A 16,886-nucleotide genomic window follows, 5' to 3' on the forward strand; every position below is an offset into this window, starting at 1 on the left:
TCAGAGTACTTTCCAATACAAAAAGGTGCAAGACAAGGACAAGGGACATGTGCAACTCTAATGCATTGAAAGAACGGTACAGATATAATGCCGACAAATGTACAATTGTTGTTTATATAAGAAAGCATACATAGAAAATGGGTCATCATGTGATTGAAGAAACTAACTGTATCGTCCATCTTGGTATTCTTTGTGACAAGTCAGTGAACTTAGACCCTGTTATTAACGAAAGTTGTACAAAACTAAAGCGTACATTTTACAGTTAAGTTGACGTAGGATTTCGCCGAGACAGTTTACATCCACTTTCGATTAAACGGATTATATGAATCCATTGTCCTACCAAAAGCAATTTTCGGATGTGAGCTCTGGAATCCAATGACTGACAATCCCATTTTTCAACTTGAAAAGACACATAGAACGTGCATAAAACATATGCAATGTATGCCATAACATGCAAGAACTTTAATTGCCTTGAAATCCATTTGAATGTATTCGAACATGCTACGGCCAAATACGACACGTTGGTCGTATTCGACCATATTTGACAACTGAAGCCACAAAAACCCTGATAAACTCGCTTGTGACCTCATGATTAGATTACTGCAATGCTCTTTTGTACGGCGTGCCAAAAGCAACAACGAGCAAACTGCAAAATGTCCAAAACACAACTGCACGTCTTATTACGAAAACAACCCGTTTTGAACATATAACACCAATCCTTAAAGATCTTCATTGGCTTCAAATACAAGATAGAATCAAATACAAAATTCTCATTCAAACATTCAAGGCCTTGCATGGACAGTCGCCGGTGTATATGAGAGACTTACTGGAGGTGTACGTGCCAACTAGAAATCTGAGGTCAGCAAATGCTGCAACAACCCTTGTGCCACAAAAAAGTCGACTGGTTACCTACGGGGATAGAAGTTTCAGGGTTGCCGCCGCAAAACTATGGAACTCTCTCCCTGACAATCTCAGAAAAGATTCATCACTTAATTCATTCAAAAGAGCTCTCAAAACACACCTTTTCAAAATTGTCTACAACACATAGATACCAACTGTGACTGTTTCTGCTCATAATAAATATGCCATTGTTATTTTTGTAATACAGAACTACAGCAAGTCATTCGTCGCTGACGAAGATCTCTTAACTGTACAATTCATCATGTATTTAACTAAATTGACAATCCATCTTTTATTTCATCATGGCATATTTTAAGGGTTATGACGTTCTATGTGTGTGTTTTTTTTTCGCAAGACTTGAGTTTCACTTGAAATGTGTGGTATTTCTATCTAAAACAGTACATGATGGCACCATTTACCGGGAGGTTGAACCACTATATGCAGCCCGTTTAAAGCACTGGTATTGGCAATAGGGGTAAAACGACCTCGGGGGTGGGGGGTGCGGTCATGGCTGTTTGTTACAATAAGGCTGTAAATATTATCATTGTTCATTTATGATATTGTTGTAATAACTATTATTTTTTATTATTATGTACAACGCCATTGAAAATATCATTTATAAAAAAGGCGTTTAATCAAATTGTTCAGTTTCAGTTTTGTGATTGCATATGTCATGTTTTGTTATTTTCCTACATATCTGCGATGTGTCACATGTTTAATTGTAAAGCGGCTTTGAACGTATATTACATATGAAAAGGGCGCTCAACAAATCTGGTATAATAATAATAATAATATTCAGTTGAAACTCACAAGAAGAAACCTTGGACAACTAAGCATGGTTGATAATTCAAAGAGTATTAAGATCATATTTATAAATAGACTGATCTCTTATATGAACTGTCCACGGCGTTGTTCAGGGTTTGTTCCAGCTTTATATAAATATTTGGAAAATACGGACTATCGCGCTATTTCCATATATTTGTATAAGGCTGAATTTCCAGAGTTATCGCAATGGAAAGCGCTATAGTTAAGCGCAGCATACACGGAGTTGTTAAGTATGAAACCTTAATAAAGATTAACAATGATCATACAATGATTCATAATGAATATAAACCATGTAATTTGTGGGTGTTCAGCAGAATCTACAGAGACCACTTGAAATACTGTTTAACTTTGTCAGCTGTCATCAGCAGATACTTTTTAAGAAAGTATGTGATTATTTGTCTAAAACGCAAATGCCATGTTGAAGACATATTTCTCCATCTAGTACTGTTCTGTGATTCAAATGACACAGTTAGAATGATATTATATGTTTAATCATATTTTATTGCTTTCCATACAAATACAATACAAATTTACAAGACATGCATGCAAAAACAACAAACTAAATGTAAGAATATTACAAATGCATGGATATACAGATTACATAAAAAGGCAAAAGGGTTGAGCCACACGTTTTAACAACATTAGCGGGCTGGCCCTTCCCAGAATGATACTACGAAAGAGGCCGCAGACAGATACAATTAAACGTAACCGAACAGTTTATACAGATGTGTTCAGGGTACACATATTTCAATTTCTGTGATAAATAAAACACGTGTTAAATGTTTTAAAACAACTCTCAGATTTGTTCACTACATAGCAAATATTCTCAAAACTGTATTAATTTAATACTGTAACAGCTGTATGCACTGTAGAAACACTCGCATTGTCATATAGTTTGTCTAGATTCTTTCGTTGTTTAGATTTAGACAACCAGCATTCTGACAATAGTGTTAATGTATTTAACAAGTAGACTGTGTCAAAAGAAATCATCATACATGTATATACTTATTTCTTGGCCTTTCGGACCAGGCAATAAGTTCAACTATCGTGCATGATTTAAACAGAAATCAAAATATTCATATTGAATTTTACTCAGATCATTAAAGTTAGGTATTTATTCCAGTACGTACTTTTTACAATATTGCTTTAATTAAAATGCATTGTATTGATGACTGGGTATAGATGAAAGCAGGCCCGGATCCAGGGCCCGGCCGAGGGGGCTCATGCCCCCCCCCCCACCAGTTGGCCGAGAAATGACATACTCATCAAAGATGCACCCTACTATTTTGGCAAAGGAATAATTTTTTCTCAAAATTTAGACCCAGAAATGTACCAGAGGTCACCATTTCATACCTGTATTTCAAATTTTTCCAGGGGGAGAGCCCTCTGACCCCTCAATCAAGAGGGGACTATTGTACCCCTTCAATACTACAAAATTTAGACTTAAAATACACCAGAGGCCACCATTTTATGCCTCTATTTTAAAAATTTCCAGAAGGAGTCCCCCTGACCCGCTCTGACCCCTGAACCCCTACCTAACATGGGCCAAGGCACCCCTTTATTACCTTGCACCTCGGTGGTGATGTCTTCGTTCAAGACTGGTGCCCCCCACTCAAAAAAGTCTGGATCCGGCCCTGGAAAGTTCCATAATATAACCATGTATAAAAGATGTATATATTGTAAATTTAATTTATGTAATATATTATTATATAACTGTATATGGATTTCATTTAACCTTGTAATATTTGAATTGTATGTATGCTTGAATCTCTTCAATCAGTTGGAGGAAATAAAGAATCTATCTATCTATCTATCGATCTATCTGCTCATGATGGAGAAGCGCGAGATCACAATGGCGAAGTGCGAAAAAACGAAAATTTCAGGCTTTAACATTAGCATTGGGAAGCCATTTTACCAACAATATTGAATCATATAAAATGTTAAAAACCTAGCGTAATAGTTGATATATTTCAACGACATCTAAAACTAAGTATTACACTGAAATCTTTATTAGATAATTTTTAGCTCGACTATTCAAAGAATTGGACTCACCCATGCGTCGGCGTCCGCGTCCCGTCTTGATTAAGTTTTTGTATGTAAGTTGGTATCTCAGTAACCACTAATGGGAATAAATTGAAACTTCGAACACTTATTCACTGTGTTAAACTGACTTACAATGCGCAGGTTCCATAACACTATTTTGTTTTGTTTTTTTACAAAATTATGCCCCTTTTTCAACTTAGAAATGTTTGGTTATAGTTTTATATGTAAGCGGGTATCTCAGTTCCCACTAATGGAAATGGATTGAAACTTCACACACTTGTTCACTGTGATGATCTGACATGCAGTGCACAGATTCCATAACTCTACTTTGCATTTTTTACAAAATTATGCCCCTTTTTCGACTTGGCAGTTTTGGTTAATTTTTTGTATGTAAGCTGGTATCTCAGTACCCGCTAATGGGAATGGATTGAAACTTCACACACGTGTTCAATGTTCAATTAACTAGATGTAATTATTTGATTTCTATAAAATTTTATTTTCTACAACATTTGAACCATGGAATAATTGATAATTTTATACATTTAAGTACAATTATAAGATATATCTATGATATCTGAAAATAACGTAATACTTATTATGCGTGACAAATGAAGTTCCTCTGGCGATTTGGCTAGTAAATGACCATGATCGAGGACTTGTGGTCAAAAACATTTGGCTCAAGTTTGGCAAAGATCGGATGAGAACTGTTTGACTTAGAGCGCGGACCAATGTAAAAAGGCCGATTTTCGGTAATTAAAGGGCAATAATTCCGAAGTGTCTGGGCCGATTTGGCTAGTTATCGCACTTGGCCGAGGTCTTATGATCAAACACATTTTGTACAAGTTTGGTGAAAATCGGATGAGAAATGTTCGACTTCGAGTGCGAACAAGATTTGTGACAGATACACATACAGACAGACAGACGCACGCAGCACACAGCACACACACACACTCGCACGCACGCACGCACACACACAGGAGTAAATCAATATGTCTCCCACACCACTGTGTGGCTGGAGACATAATGAACTGCAAGTAGCAATAATAGAATGCTGATTGTGTGCTTATGTATCACTTATAAATACATCATTCAAGATTACAAATTATTCTGACCCAGCCCCAGGATAAGAGTCCAAGCTAGGACAGTCGCACTCTGCTCTTCCCTTCTGTGCAAAATGAAGACATTTTTGTGCCTAGTTGACCTTGTGATTTTGCTAAAACGGACGTATTATGATGGCGCGTGTGTCTGTCCATTGCCTTTAAACTTTGTATAGGTGAGACGATGTATGAGCTTGGATAGTAGGTCAAAGTTAAAGGTCCCTTACCGAGTTCAAATTTCAAATATGTCTTTGTATTGTGTGTCCGAAACACAACTTCAAAACTATTCAAGGTCAAGGTAAACTTGGACATAAGTTGGTGGTGATGAGACGATTTGAGGAGTGCAGCAATCCACATTAATCTACCCTTCAACCTCGCACACATATTAATCTCCTCCCCGCACAAAACCCCTCAATGCCTCCCTACACTCATCGCCACATTAGGCCTAACAAAAAAATTCTTTGTTTCAGGTAACATGCTAAAAAAAAATAGGGTAGGTAGGTCGGAATTTTTTTTAGCTCACCTGTCACATAGTGACAAGGTGAGCTTTTGTGATCACCCGTCGTCTGTGCGTCCGTCCGTGCGTCCGTCAACAATTTCTTGTCTGCACGATAATAGTTTCATTTATGACTTTATTTCAACCAAACTTGCACACAACTTGTATCAACATAAGATCTCGGTTCCTTTCTTGAACTGGCCAGATCCCGTTATGGGTTCCAGAGTTATGGCCCCTGAAAGGGCCAAAGTTAGCTATTTTGACCTTGTCTGCTCAATAGCAGCTTTATTAATTATTTGAATTTTACCAAACTTGCATACAACTTGTATCACCATAAGATTCTGGTTCCTTTCTTGAACTGGTCAGATTCCTTTATGGGTTTTAGAGTTACGGCCCCTGAAAGGGCCAGAATTAGCTATTTTGACTTTGTCTGCACAATAGCAGCTTCATTTATGATTTGAATTTAATTAAACTTGCACAAAACTTGTATCACCATAAGATCTCGGTTCCTTTCTTGAACCGGCCAGATCCCAGTATGGGTTCCAGAGTTATGGGCCCAGAAAGGGCCAAAAATAGCTATTTTTACCTTGTCTGCACAATAGCAGCTTCATTTATGATTTGATTTTAACCAAACTTGAACACAACTTGTATCACCACACGATCTTGGTTTCCTTCTTGAACTGGCCAGTTTCCTTTATGGGTTCCAGAGTTATGACCCCTGAAAGGTTTAAAATTACCTATTTTGACCTTGTCTGCACAATAGCAGCTTCTTTTATGATTTGAATTTAATCAAACTTGCACAGAACTTGTGTCACCATAAGATCTTGGTTCCTTTCTTGAACCGGCCAGATCCCATAATAGGTTCCAAAGTTATGGCCTCTGAAAGGGCCAAAATTAGCTATTTTGACCTTTTCTGCACAATAGCAGTTTCATTTACGATTTGATTTTAACCAAACTTGCACACAACTTGTATCACCATAAGATCTCGATTCCTTTTTATACGCCCGAAGGGACGTATTCCGTTATCACCTCGGTGTCCGTCTGTCTGTCTGTCTGTTGGTTAGCAATTTCCCTTCCGCTCTGTAACTCTTGAACCCCTTGAAGGATTTCAAAGAAACCTGACACAAATGTTCACCTCATCGAAACGATGTGCAGAGCGCATGTTTCGGATGGCTCACTTCAAGGTCAAGGTCACAGTTAGGCGTCAAAGGTCATATGAATTTGTTTTGTGTGTATATTGCTCTGCATTTGCGTTACAGTGCAGTGCTCTTGTTTTTATTTGGCAGATCCTTCTTTTGTTCACTTACAATACTTTTTTTAATCACTTCCCTTTTATGTTACTATAAATAGCTTATTTAGTAACTTTTTTATTATTGGCCGTAGGCAAGAACCGAGACCACTTTACTGTGGTTCAACATGGATGGTACCTCCATTTTTTGGGTGTATTTTGACATATCTTTACCTTGTAAGAATTTTTTTCTTTTTGGTTAAAGCAGTGGTACTCAGGTGAGCGATATAGGGCCATCATGGCCCTCTTGTTTTTTATTATTATTAATGGAGACTTTTCGAAAAAAAAATTGTGTCAAAAAATGAATACAAATAAGGGGGTTATGCCTTTAGAGCATCAGTAAGTTGATTCCTAACATCGCTGGCCATGTTTAAAGCATAAAAAGTGCAGATTATCCAAGGCCATAAAAGCATTTAGGGTCGGGCCAAAATTTTAGGGTAGGTCGGGATACCGAAAACAAGCAATTTTTTACGCCTTACATCCCCTCTCCGACACATACACCCAAAATTATACTTCCTCCTTTTTTGGTCTTGAACTTCGGGCGAATATTGCCCCCGATTTGCGGAACGCTTATTTGCTTATTGTAGTAATTTATGTAAAAGCGACATTTTTCTTGGGGATTATGTGCACAGAACAAAATCCAACATGGATTTGAACCATGTACAGACAAATTTAGTGTACATTTTAATGCTTACTTGTAAATTAGCTACCTAGTCCGGTTTCAAGGACTATATTTATACTAAACGTGTTTGCATCTACTGCAATAACTATTGTAACAAAACTACCCTCATAAACCACTATAAGTTATCGTCAAGATGAATCTTGATCAAATTACCTTCTGTTATTGATCCTTATGCACATGCGCATTGTAAACATATTTTCATATTCGGCTTTTCGTCATGGCGGAAATGAGTCCTGGATATAGCAATATTTTGAGGTAAAATATAAATTTCTTTGACCCAGCATTGGTTAACAAATTATACGTGTATATATGTTTTAATTCATTTTTACATATATTTGAATTAAACGATTATCAAAAGGTGAAACTCATAAACTTTGTGAGTAAAGATACTTTACAAAAGGAATGTTTGAAATCAAAATAGGAAGAAGTGTTCATTTCTTGTATCATATTATACATAAATATTTAAACAATAACGATTATAGGTCGACCACGTTTTTTGAGCCTAGACAAATTTATGCAGGACAGTTGATTCGCCAAAAAAGGGTAGTAACCAGGGTTGTAGTAATGCTAATGTTAATGCTAATGCATTAGTAATGCATTATTTTTTTTCAAATAATGCCAAGTAATGGTTAATGCCACAATTTTAGCACTGAAAATAATGCTAATTTAATGCCAAAGTAAGTAATGATAATGCTAATGCTTAGCATTACTTAGGCATTATTTTCTGTATCACTGGAGAAAAAAAAACATAATACATACGTATGCCATTATTAACACAGGTTGTAGCAGTTCTCTAATAGATTATTGTTTATTTTTATTAAACTGTCTAATGGTATAATTGCCTTTTGTTCAATGTACACCTGAAAGATTTTGAACAATACATTTAAAACCTGGAAAACTCCAAAGTGCAAATTTATAATAGCCATAGACCTATGACATAATTAAGATTTGTTACTCAAAATATCAAACAGAATCTATTATCTTTTGACACCTTTTTATCAGTTAACAGTATGCCGTGATAGTGATAGTGACCTTAAGGCAGCTAGCTTTTACATGTCAAATTAGGCTGTTAGGGAGCCATTTAACAGGTACTTCACTTTCTTTAACAATTTAAATGCTCATGCACACTGTACTTCAACATAAGTTTTTTTTGTTTTGTTTATTTGTTGTTTGTTTTTATAAAGTAATGGTAAAAGAAACAAATCAGATATAATACAAGGAAGTCATACATTTAACTATACACGTAGATGACCTAGGTAAACTATTTAAAAATGAAAAAACAAACAAATACTGTATGTGATAATAACATGCAATGATTCACAAAAAGTAATGGTAATGCTAATGCATCCTATGTAATGCTAATTTAATGCATTATTTTGATAAAAATGAGTAATGCTAATGCTAATTTAATGCCAATTTTCCCCAAATAATGCTAATTTAATGCATTACTTTTGCAAGTAATTATTAACAACCCTGGTAGTAACATATATGTAATACATAGTAAAGCGGTAAAAATGATCGATGAATGTAAACTAACGCATGACCCAAAGGATATGGCGTTGGCTTAACAAACTTGCTTTTCGGGGTTCGAACCTTGATAAGTTCACATTTTTTTATTTCTTATTTTTAAATCGTTGTTTGTAAGAACTTGACGTTTAAGATGGAGCACGTGATAAACCTTATTACGGAGGGTTTGCAAACAGTTTCATCTTCAGATTGGTCTAGGTGTATTGACCATATTCTGTCAGTTGAACAGAAAAACTGGGAGTAAGATATTGCTATAGACTCAGAGACTGACATAGCTGAAGGGTCGTCATTAGACACAGCAAGTAAAGTTGAAATTATGTGACATGAATTAAAGCAAAATATATTAAAAATATAAAAACAAAGAAATAAATAAGTGACATATTATTACCAAAAATATATAAAATGGTTTTTAAAAAGAGTCTTTAAAGATTCTTGACTAAAATGAAATAAAAATAATGTATACTAGAGAAAAAATAAGGCCGTAATCTGGGGCTTGAACTCGTACCTCGCGTTTTGTAATCATTACGCTGTACTAGTTGCGGCAGTGATATAATCAAGTTCATAGTAAATAAAACATGCATATCAACTTACTCTATAGAGATTTTTCAACCAGGTGTGGACCGAATACCCTGAAATCCCGAAAGTAAGCCGGTTTTTAAAAAAATAAGCCGGTATCGAAAATAAGCCACCATTTCACTACAGGCAAAAAGGGTTCATAAATTAAAGCCGCACTCAAAAATAAGCTGTACAGTTTTTTGTATCAGAAATAGTATCAATGATCTTGTTAGGACACCATATAACATAACATAACATATTCTTTATTCGACATAAAATTGCAAACATACAATTTATAGTCCATACAAACAGCACAATTTTGTAAAGCATAACACATGCCGGTAGTATTCAAACATTTAACTGAGAAGTTCAGTAGATTAACACCTATTGCATGTACACTTCTATATCATAACTCCCGACAACAAAAGGGTATGAAAGAGAACTTGATCATATAAGACACGGGAGGGGATCCAACATATGTATTCCCAAATGGGCACCGCTTAAAATCATATGTTGTGCTTCCGGTAGTACATATGTGGTATACATTTCGCAGAAAAATACGTGAGATTTTTATTTGTGATTGAATATTGTGAAAATGACATTGTTTTGCCAAAATATCGTGATGCAGTGCAACCGAGTATACATTATCTAGCTTATATTAGATGTTGTAGAACATTTCCACATAGGAGTCAACGCATCTCTCCTAAGTCCGAAGGCGTTTGTGTGTTGCTTATGTGTATTGACCTGTGAATGTCGGAAATATGCATAAGCAACACATAAACGCCTTCGGATTTAGGAGAGATACGTTGACTCCTAAGTGGAAATGTTCTACAGCATCATATGTAAGCTTAAAGCTGTGTTCGTTTCTTATAAGTTATCACTTTCATACACATGTATATAATTTTTGGACTGTGACATATACTTGGCACGTATTTCGTGTTCGTTTCTTTATCCAGGTACCATATAAGCTCAAGATCTGTGGAGTTCGAAAAAGTCTAATGCACCACATATGAAGCCCATGCACAACATATGTATCCCGTTCGGTTTTTCGCCAAAAAAACATTTTTCTAGCAAAGTGGTCGCCATAATTTTCTTTTTCTGGATGGGGTTTTTCATACGGAAGGTTTCGAGGTCAAAATTTAAGCAAGCGCAGGGTAATTACAACATATTTCCATCTGTTGATAAAAATGTTGCTATTTTTCAGTCATACCGCTTCACGGAGGATAAGTTTTTCTCTGTCATTTCTACAAATACAGGTAAGGTACATGCACTTACGTGCTAGTTAATGTATACTCGGTTGCACTGCATCGCGATTTTTTGGCAAAACAATTTCATTTCCGCAAAATTCAATCACAAATAAAAACTTCACCTGTTTTTCTGCGAAATGTTTACCACATATGTACTACCGGAAGCACAACATATGAATTTAAGCGGTGCCCATTTGGGAATACATATGTTGGATCCCCTACCGTGTAAGACAGCAAAATTTACCAATATGTACATAGCCGATTTATTTCCACACACAATGCGGTGTTTATCACGTATTGTGTAAGTTATTCATACCCGTTGGGCGTGTATTTTATTTGTTAGACCAGACAAAACTTTTTAATGGGTAATTATCTGTTAGCATCGGATTATGTTCATTTAGAAATTGTAACAAAACAGGTATTACTATTTACTATTTGCAGTATTTTGGTACTCGAAAATACGCCGGTTTTTAATCCTTTACCGGATATTCTAGCATAAAACTGCTGTTATTGTCACATTTCGGGAGTGTTTTAACAGGAGAGAAAACGTGTGTAAACAGAGAGATTCTCGCGCTCACGTGCTGTTATAACACCTTTTTATATATGCGAGTTCCGTGGCAAAGTGTAAACGTCATTCGGCCCCAAAACGGATAATTCAAAACGAAATGACGTCAACGTAAATAAAAGCTCAGACATTCCCGCGCATTTCATGGAAATTCAATGACGTTGAGGTAGAATGTATTCATTTATTAGTATTTTCTCCGCGTTTTATGCTAGAATAGCGTTAGCGCATGTTCATTTCGTGTTATAACATCTGCAGAATCCCTCGGGATACGTTGGTACCCTCGCCCTACGGGCTGGGGTACCAACCAATCCCTCGGTATTCTGTAGACGTTATAACACGAAAAAACATGCGTTATCCCTACATTCTAGCATAAAACTGCTGTTCTTGTCACTTTTCGGGGCTGTTTTAACAGGACAGAAAACGTTTGTAAACAGAGAGATTCTCGCGCTCACGTGCTGTTATAACACCTTTTTATATATGCGCGTTCCGTGGCAAGGCATAAACGTCATTCGGCCCCAAAACGGATAATTCAAAACGAAATGACGTCAACGTAAAAAAAAACAACTCAGACATTCCCGCGCATTTCGTGGAAAATTAATGACGTTGAGAGACATTGTATCCATTTATCAGTTTTACGCGTTTTATGCTAGAATAGCGTTAGCGCATGTTCGTTTCGTGTTATAACATTTGCAGAACTCCTCGGGAGACCTTGGTACCCTCGCCCTAACGGGCTCGGGTACCAACCAATCCCTCGGGAATCTGCAGATATTATAACACGGAAAAACATGCGTTATCCCTACATATGTACTCAAAAGTTCGCCGGGCTCAAAAGTAAGCCGGTCTCGATAATAAGCCACAAAACCCTTACGAAAATTTAAAATAAGTCGCGGCTTATTTTCGGGATTTCAGGGTATCTATATAAGTGAATCATTCCGTCACGGTCGAACTATGCTACTAATAAACTTTGATAATGTGGCAGTTGGCCTGAATACAATCGACACTGTTTATTGTCCAATACAGATAAATCCAATAATTGCTTTGCAATAGATCTATGACGGATTATCTTTGAACACCCCTGGACTTATTGGACTCAACTGCCACATTATCAAAGTTTATTAGTAACCCAAGATAAAAATATAAACACCGATAAACACCTATTCCAGGTATTTTGCCCCGTACTGAAATACAAAATGACCACTCAGCATAACATAAAAAATAACCAGAATTGTGGACAATTTTTGAGAAAATCTGTTGAAGTTTTTGTTTGCTTATATCAGTTATTTTTGCGTACAATTTCGTGAGATTAATCCTTGTTGCTACCCATTTCAACATTTAAAAAGAATGCAAATACTGGCAAAATGTTGTTTTCTTTTGGAAACAACTTTATACATGCCAATTACGTTATGTGAACTACGTTACATAGTGAGTGGATACATTCATTATACCTGTATGACAACTAGAATAACATTAAATATACGATTCTTTTATCAAACATTTTACTGAAACAATAGAAAACTTTAACAGAACATATTTACCACAGAAATATATTTTTGTCAGATTTTTGCAATTTAAAATGTGTCTGCTTAAACAGGGATCTCAATAAAAGCAGGAATGTATGGGGGCACAGCTAATGCTGGCTAGTACTAAATCATTATATAACTAGTAAGAAGTGTAATCAAAATTTATGTATAGGGATTTCAGTTGAGAGTGTTTTGATCAACTATACGCTAAGTGTTACTTTAAATAAAAACAGTCACAGTTAACGTAAAGAAATGTGACTAGATGTAACTCAGTTAAAAGAACAAGGAACAAAAAGGGCATATAGCTAATTCCGACTAACTAGTATATGTATTTTGTAACGTAGTTCACAAAAATGCTTATTTGTAAGAACTATATCCTTGCTTATGATAGAAATTCAATTTAAACCTGTGACATAATGTTTAAGTCTATGAAACAACAATGCCAACGCCATTTTCTGAAATGATAAAAGCAATTCTGATTACAAATAAATTTTTGTGAACTACGTTACCATTTTGTGAACTACGTTACCATCTCCAGCATGCTCTCCATGTATTATACTTAATGTTTGCATATAATGTAGCAGTAACACACCACAGAGTCATCATATTGCCACCAGAAAATGTAGAAAATTCATATATATATCAGATTTTTAACTTAATTGATCTGTTAATAAACAATGACTGGTTAAAATCGGGTTGTTTGTGTTACTTTTATTTGATGAAATCAAACATGGGACGCACAGTTTTTGTTTACACAGAACACCCAGAAGAGTAGTCTTTGTCTATGTGTATTGCTCCCCTAGAAATTAGTCCTAGGATTAAATATTAGACATTTTGCTGTTTTAATAATAACGTAGTTCACAGTAAGTAGTTCACAAAAAATAGTATGTCGGACTTAATAAACATGATGCAAAACTTTTTTCTTTAATATAATACAGTTTACTAATATATATGTAGTGAGAAATAGGGATACCTTTGTTTTTATTGCATATAGCAGTACTGTATGGTAACGTAGTGTACAAAATAATGTAAAATTAATGGAGTATCCATTTTAAGGGGATTTCTTAAAATGTTATCAACGACGTATGATCGAAATAATTTCATACTGTACCTTTTCTATGTTTTCACTGTCTTCGAGACTAATCATCATACATACCTATACACGCATTGTTTTTTTTCAATGTTCAGCTAAAAATGGTAACGTAGTTCACATAGATTTCTGTACAAGACAGTATCGCTAAAAATCTTTGTTTTTAAACTACTCAGATATTTTTGCTAAGTTGTCTTTGTACATGTCACCTATACATACAAAAAGCATCTTTCTGGCAGAGTTTGTAGATCAAAGTAAGCTACCCAGAGTTATGACAGAGTATTTTTGCCAATTTCGGACCTATAATATTATAAAAGTACCATTGTCAGTGTCCAAATATTTTTTTAAAAGTAGATAATGACCCTAGCCTTAAATCAAAGCTTACGCGTTATACCTTCTACTCTTAAATATGGAAGAATATGCTTGAAACGGCCGTCTGTTCGTAACAATAGTGTCCGCTCCACGTAACTTAAACCCCTTGACGGATTTTCATGAAACTTAGGTCAAATTATCACTTTATCAAGAGGATGTGCAGAAATCATGAACCGGCCATGTCAAAGGTCAGTCACAACACGAGATCAAAGGTTTGAGCCTTCCATTTCCTAAACCCCTTGAAGGATTTTCATGAAACATGGGTCAAATGATCACCTCATCAAGTCGATGAGTCAGCCATGTTGGCTCAAGGTCAAGGTCGCAACTGAATGTCAAAGGTTTGAGCCTTCCATTGTGTGTCCACTCTGTATCTCCATATTTCAATATGACTTGGCTGTAATATTCCCCTTATCAAGACGATGTGCAGAACTCAATGCTTCCACCCAATACCACCAACCCTTTCACTCTCCATAACAGCGGCGGGGGATATAAATGTCTTTCAGACTGCCCTGTTCATGTGCAAGCTAAGAGTATGTTATCAAGTATCGGTAAGTTCTAGATTATCGGTTGCTCAGTTACCAAATTCTGTTTTAATTATAGATTTATAAAATGATACCTCGAAATTTGTTCAGAAACTGATTTTGTGAAACAAATTTTAAATGGACTAACCACACATTTGTGAGGAAAAATGATTTCTCTCAGAAATCCATAAAAAAGTGAGTACTCTGAAAGTAACTGGTGGTAAAAACTTATTGACATAAGATTTTTGCGAGATATTATTACAATTAACCAAATATATTGTGCTGAATACAGTAAACCGTTGCAACGCTTTTAAAATTAGGCAGAGAATTTTCTTCTTTCATATCTAACATTTATTCTCACCCACTTTATCATTTTCAGCTCCACTATTCGTAAAAAAAGTCGGGCTGTTCTACTTGCCCCGGCGTCGGCGTGACCTTTCTTGGTTTAAGTTTTTCGGTAACCTTTGTTTTATGTCATATCTTTGTTACTATAGCTTATATCATACTGTAACTTCACATAAACATTGTCAAGCATACAAACAAATATATATGCAGGGGCTGGGCCTATTATACATAAGGTCAAGGTCACCAAGGTGTTATACTTAGGTTATTTTTAAGGTTAAAGTTTTTCGGCAACCTTTGTTTTTCTGTGATATCTTTGTTACTGTTGCTTATATGTTACTTTAAGTTAATATAAACATTGGCTAGCATATAAAGTAAGTGCAGGGGCTGTGCCTATTATATCCAAGGTCAAGGTCACCACGGTGTTATACTTGGGCTATTTTTAAGATTAAAATTTTTCGGCAACCTTTGTTTTTCTGTCATATCTTTGTTACTGTTGCTTATATCTTACTGTAAGTTTACATTTATACAGTCCAGCATACAAACAAAGTATGTACAGGGGCTGGGCCCATTATACCAAAGGTCAAGGTCACCAATGTGTTGTACTTAGGTTATTTTTAAGGTTAAAGTTTTTCGGCAATCTTTGTTTTTCTGACATATATTTGTTTCTATTGATTATATCTTACTGTAAGTTCACATAAACATTGTCCAGCATACAGAGTATATGCAGGGGCTGGGCCCATTATACCCAAGGTCAAGGTCACAAAGTTGTTATACTTGGAATTTTTTTCATGTTAAATTTTTTTGAAAGCTTCGTTTATAGAAATATCTTTGGTAACTTGAATTTAAAAGCATTTCTTTATAATTACCATCTGCATGTGTGGTTTTATTCCCCATAACTCTAATTGTATTTTTGACAGAATTATGCATCTTTCATACTTAAAGTGTTTTGACAATCTTCGCTTTCTGGATATAAATTTAGTGCAACATAAGAAAAAGGGTTGAAACTTGAAAATAAAATGTATTTTTATCATCATCATCTGCATGTCTGGTAACAATCCCGTACCTCTAATTGTATTTTTGACCAAATTATGCCTCTTTCATACTTCAATTTTTTGACAAACTTTGTTTTCTGGACATAACTTTGGTACTATATAGGATAATGACTTGAAACTAAAAATATGTCTTTACCATCAACATCTGCTTTTATGGTAACTGTCCAAATAACTCTAATTTGTGTTCTTTGTGGACCCCTTGGTGTATCTTCCTTTTAAAGTAGAGGTCTCTTATTGAGACATATATTCATTTTACTATCAAATCACCGAATAGTGGAGCGCGCTGTCTTACGGGCAGCTCTTGTAGAATGTCATATAGACATTCTATGCAAAACTTTGTGGAAATGAACATGTTGAAGAATCTCACCCAAACTGTGAGCGACTAGCTTTAAACATTTAACGTTGAACAGGTCCTGGGAATTACTTGAAAATTAAAACCGACCTACTCATTATAATTAGAATGGTTCGTGAAACGTGACCACTAACAGAAATATTAGTGACAAATAATGCGGTCCCAAAATTAACAAACACCAAAAGCTTCCTCTGAGGTCATTATTAAACCTGTATTTTAGGAAATAGCCCATTTTCCCATTTAGGATATACTAGTATTTCTATAACACTGAAAGAAATTTAGCCTACTTTTTAAGACGCTGTAAAGAGTAGAGATTGGCGGGTATTTGAGAAAGTACATTCCTCATTTGTTTTCTTAACAAATGTCCTTAATTTTGCCCAATAAGTAACTGTTAATTGGTGTCAGATTG

The 16,886-nt window shown here is 35.5% G+C and overlaps 1 protein-coding gene across 1 annotated transcript in view; it reads left to right on the top strand.

The window, feature by feature from the left end:
- The first annotated feature begins 7,492 nt into the window (after nt 1-7,492).
- LOC128552861 (uncharacterized) overlaps nt 7,493-16,886 on the top strand; it is a 50,114-nt gene continuing 40,720 nt past the window's right edge. Inside the window, exon 1 of the mRNA XM_053533932.1 lies at nt 7,493-7,586. The gene's annotated coding sequence lies outside the window, so the exon portion shown is untranslated. The remainder of the gene's footprint in view (nt 7,587-16,886) is intronic.

Source organism: Mercenaria mercenaria, unplaced genomic scaffold, assembly GCF_021730395.1.
Source record: "Mercenaria mercenaria strain notata unplaced genomic scaffold, MADL_Memer_1 contig_3234, whole genome shotgun sequence".
Lineage (NCBI taxonomy): Eukaryota > Metazoa > Mollusca > Bivalvia > Venerida > Veneridae > Mercenaria > Mercenaria mercenaria.